The sequence below is a fragment of the Aegilops tauschii genome, chromosome 2, assembly GCF_002575655.3.
Source record: "Aegilops tauschii subsp. strangulata cultivar AL8/78 chromosome 2, Aet v6.0, whole genome shotgun sequence".
Lineage (NCBI taxonomy): Eukaryota > Viridiplantae > Streptophyta > Magnoliopsida > Poales > Poaceae > Aegilops > Aegilops tauschii.
Genome location: NC_053036.3, coordinates 168875993 through 168881424, shown reverse-complemented (window position 1 = coordinate 168881424; position 5432 = coordinate 168875993).

Genomic DNA, 5432 nt, shown 5'->3' with positions numbered 1-5432 from the left:
CCGGCTTTATCATGGAAGTGTTCTTTCCAGAGTGGCTTGCCAATCCAGTTCTGGTTCTGAAAAAGAATAACAAGTGGCGTATGTGTATAGACTACACGAGTTTGAACAAAGCCTGCCCAAAGGATCCGTTTGCTCTACCACGGATCGACCAAGTGATAGACTCCACAGCCGGATGCGAGCTGTTAAGTTTTTTGGATGCGTACTCAGGGTACCATCAGATCAAGTTGGACCCGGCTGACCGCCTGAAGACTGCCTTCATCACACCCTTTGGAGCTTTCTGCTACCTGACAATGACATTCGGCTTGAGAAATGCCAGTGCCACTTTTCAGCGTTGCATGCAGAAATGTCTCTTGAAACAGCTCGGCAGAAATGCCCACGTCTACGTAGACGACATTGTGGTGAAGACAGAGAAGCGCGGTACCTTGCTGGAAGACCTGAAAGAAACATTCGCTAACTTGCGCCAATTCCAGATCAAGCTCAACCCCGAGAAGTGCGTGTTCGGAGTGCCAGCCGGCCAGCTGCTAGGCTTCCTGGTCTCCGAATGCGGCATTGAGTGCAACCCCGTCAAGATCAAGGCCATCGAGAGGATGGAGATTCCCACCAAGCTGCGAGATGTGCAGAAGTTCACTGGCTGCTTAGCCTCCCTGAACCGTTTTATCAGCCGACTAGGAGAGAAGGCTCTCCCCCTGTACCGACTCATGAAGAAGTCCACTCACTTCGAGTGGAATGATCAAGCCGACCAAGCCTTCCATGAGTTGAAGAAAATGTTGACCACTCCGCCTGTCCTGGCTGCGCCGACTGAGAAGGAGCCCATGCTCCTCTACATCGCCGCGACTAGCCGAGTCGTCAGCACTATTGTTGTGGTCCAGCGCCCGGAGGAAGGCCGAGCCCAGCTAGTCCAGAGGCCGGTCTACTATCTCAGCGAAGTACTATCCAGCTCAAAGCAAAACTACCCGCACTACCAGAAGATGCGCTATGGGGTGTACTTCGCTGCCAAGAAACTGAAGCCCTACTTCCAAGAGCACCCCATCACAGTCGTGTGCACCGCCCCGCTTGCCGAGATCATAGGCAGCCGGGATGCATCCGGCCGGGTGGCCAAATGGGCCATTGCATTGGCGCCCTACACAATCTTCTATCAACCCCGCACCGCCATCAAGTCACAAGCATTGGCCGACTTCCTCGTCGACTGGGCCAAGACCCAGTACTTACCGCCGGCTCCCGACTCTACCCATTGGCGGATGCACTTTGACGGGTCCAAGACGCGCACCGGCTTGGGAGCCGGCATCGTCCTCACCTCTCCCAAAGGTGACAAGCTCAAATACACGCTGCAGATCCACTTCGCCGCCTCCAACAACGTGGCCGAGTACGAGGCGCTCGTACATGGGCTCCGGCTAGCCAAAGAACTCGGCATACGCCGGATCCTGTGCTACGGCGACTCAGACTTGGTGGTCCAGCAATCGTCTGGCGACTGGGATGCCAAGGACGCGAACATGGCGAGCTACCGTTTCCTCGTCCAGCAGATAAGCGGATACTTCGAAGGGTGCGAGTTCCTTCATGTGCCAAGGGCCGACAACGACCAAGCAGATGCCCTAGCACGGATCGGCTCCACCCGACAAGCCATACCGACCGGCGTCTCCGTCCAGCGCCTCCTCAAGCCATCCATCAAGCCGTCTCCAGAGTTGGATTCCATCTTCGTACCGCCTGCGCCAGAAACAGCCGGATCCGACTGGAGAAAACCCGCAGGCGGCACAGGGACTTCGACAACTGGCCCGGGGACTGCCGTAGTCGCACCCGGCCCGGGGACTTCCGAACCCGGCTCGGGGACTGCAGCAGTCGGCCCGGGGACTGCAACGACACAAGAAGCGATGGCCGACTCCAATTCAACGCCCAACCCACCCACCCGAGTCATGGTGGCCACATTAACAGAAGAAGAAGTCACAGCTCCCTCATGGGCCCAGCCCATCCTCAAGTTCCTAGTCAGCAGAGAGCTGCCGGCTGATGAGATCTCAGCAAGACTAGTGCAACGACGAGCCGCAGCATACACAATAATCAACAGAGAGCTTGTGAAGCGCAGCGTCACTAGAGTCTTCCAGCGTTGTGTCGAGCCAGAAAAAGGAGTGGCAATCCTCAAAGACATCCACCAAGGCGAGTGCGGCCACCACGCAGCCTCAAGATCCCTTGTGGCCAAGGCTTTCCGCCATGGTTTCTTCTGGCCGACTGCCTTGGAGGATGCTAAAGATATAGTCAAGAGCTGCAGAGGATGCCAAGTTTTTAGTTCCAAGCAACACCTGCCGGCCTCCGCACTCAAGACCATTCCCCTCACCTGGCCTTTTGCCGTCTGGGGACTGGACATGGTGGGCCCCTTCAAGACAGCCCGCGGCGGCTTGACACATCTACTGGTCGCTGTGGACAAGTTCACAAAGTGGATCGAAGCCAAGCCGATCAAGAAGCTGAACGGGCCGACTGCCGTGACATTCATCACCGACATCACTACTCGGTACGGCGTGCCGCACAGCATCATCACCGACAACGACACGAACTTCGCCAAAGGAGCACTGGCACGTTTCTGCGCGACGCAGGGCATCCGACTGGACTTAGCGTCCATTGCCCACCCGCAGTCAAACGGCCAGGTCGAGCGAGCAAATGGACTCATCCTCTCCGGCATCAAGCCCCGACTGGTTGTACCACTGGAGCGATCAGCCGACTGCTGGCTCGAAGAGCTGCCGGCTGTCCTCTGGAGCCTGCGCACTACACCCAACAAGTCAACCGGCTTCACTCCCTTCTTCCTCGTGTACGGTGCCGAGGCTGTCATCCCAGCAGACATCGAGTTCGACTCGCCTCGGATCACCATGTACACGGAGGAGGAGGCCAAAGAAGCAAGAGAAGACGGCGTGGACCTACTGGAGGAAGGCCGGCTGTTGGCACTCAGCCGGTCCGCCATCTACCAGCAAGGCCCGCGCCGCTACTACAACCGCAAGGTCAAGCCAAGATCCTTCCAAGAGGGCGACCTTGTGCTCCGGCTGATCCAGCGAATAGCCGGCCAGCACAAGCTCTCGGCCCCTTGGGAAGGCCCCTTCGTCGTCAGCAAGGCACTCGGCAACGACTCCTACTACTTGATCGACGCGCAAAAACCAAGAGCACGCAAGAGAGATGACTCCGGCAAGGAGTCGGAGCGACCATGGAACACAAACCTCCTAAGACGATTTTACAGCTGAAAAGCAGTATGTATCACGCTACCCTTTTGTATTAAGTACAAACCAACAGGCCCCCCGAACAGCACTCGGGGACTGCCTTTTATTTATCTATGAATGACGAGTGTCATATCCATGCATGTATTATTACATTTTTGTCCGGCACCGGGTTCGACTAGTCGGCCCGGGGATTGGCCGCCTTGAGCTATATCGAAAGTTTTTCCTAAAGTCAGAATAGTAGTGCGCCGGCTCCCAAGTCCTCTCTTGTTGAAAGTCGCAGCTCAAAGAACTGACTGTCCGACTAACAAGAGGGAAGACAGAAAGGATGCCCACACGAAAAATGGCTAAGGAACAACGAACCTATATAGCAAAAAAGACGGCCTCCAAACATGCCTGCCGGCTGCCAGAACAGTCGGCTGGCCGGCTTCCTAAAACACTTAAGCTTTAGTCCAACAAAGCTAGAGTACTTCCCCCCCCCCAATCGGCCAAGCACTCCCCCGGCTACAGATTGCGGAGCAATTGTTGGACTGGGGAGGCGGCAACCAAGGGAGGGCGGCAAAGGAAAAAGCAGAAGGACAACAAGCAAAAGTACAAGGAAAGGCCAATTGCATAAGTCATATATATACATAAAGCCGCCAACAGGCCGGCAACAGACATAAGTTCGAATACACCAAGTGGGTGGAATTGTGCGAATTTAACCAAACATTGTTCTAAAGAGTAACAAGACAGGAAAAGCAAAAGACGGCAGACTAGGGCGTGACATGGAGGCCGAGCTGGTCGGTGAAGGCGGCCTCGTCGGCTGAAGGAGTGGCGGACTAGCACGCCCCGGCTTGACCATCACCTGCGGTAGGAGGCGTGGAGGCGCGCGACGTAGTGCTGGAGGCGCGGTCAGGCTGAGGCTGGCCGGCTACTCCACCAGCCGGCTCGGCGTCTTCACCCTCCTCCTCCTCTTCTTCGCCCTCGTCGCTGGAGTCGATCTCCTCCGCCGAGTCCTCACCGTACGCCGGGTCCAGCCCAAACCACTCTTCCGGCTGGACGACTCCATTGTCGTCCACCTCGGGGGCGAAGACGCTGGTGTCGGTGTAGTCGGCGATCGCCGAAGCCCGCCGAATGATGGCTGGCCGCACCGGCTCCAGCTCCGTGTCGGCTTGCTGCCGCCAGGTAGCCAGCTGGTCCAGGCTCAGGGTGGGATACCAAGCCTTGACGAACTCCAGCGCCCGCCTGGCGCCGGAGCGAGCCGCCGAGGCCTTCCAAGCCTCAAAGTGGCCGACTGCCACCTCCAGCCAGTCGGCAGTCCGACTGGGGGTGCGAGGGACCACTTGGCCGGGCCAGAGGGCGGCCAAGACCTGCGCGCCGGCACGCTGAAGCCGGCGGAGCAGCCGGTGAGCCGGCTGGATGCGAGCCTGGATCGCCAGGAGCTGTTCCTCCAACGAGCGGCCGGCGGTTGGCGAGATCTCAAAGCCGGCCTGCCTTCGCGCTTGGCGACGGGCCTCGATGGCCTAGTTGGCGGCAGTCAAATAGCCAGGGAAATACTCTGCGCGAAGAAGAAGAAAGGAAGAAAAGAACACCAAAATCAGAAAACAAGCCAAAGTGGCAGATGGCAAGAAAGGACGAAGAGGTAGGCGGCTTACCGTCAACCAGATCTTCGATCTCGCCATAGCCGGAGACCAGAGTCTTCCTGGCCTCTGCCCAGCCGGCCGCCTCCGTCTCGAACTCGGCCTGGAGAGTGGCTTCGCGGTCTTGCACCACCTTCAGTGCCGCCTTGTGGCTTTCCTCCTGGTCGGCCAGCTTCTTGACCAGGCGATCGCACTCCTGCACCAAGGCGGCGAGCTCGGCATCCTTGGCACGAAGAGCAGTCTGGGACCCCCCCAGCTGTGCCCTCAGACTGGCGTTGGCCGCTGCAAAGTCGGAAGAAGAAGAAGAACAGTAAGAAACCGTCAAGGAAGATCCGACCCGACTGCTCAGCAGTCGGCCCGAATCTCGGGGACTACACCCAGTGGGTGCGCTGACGCGCCCCCACATGAGATAAAGATCAAGTCACGTACCTCGGCTCTCAGTAAGGTCGGCGGTCTTCTGAGTCAGCTCCCGAGCCTGGGAGTTGAAGGCGGCCGCTCGAAGGTTGTGGTAGTCCTGCAAGATGGACAGAAGACCGAAGTGAGAACAAAAACAGCAAAGGCAAAACCTCTAAGAAGTTCCAAGCCGCCTGCTCAGCAGCCGACTCGAAACTCGGGGACTACACCC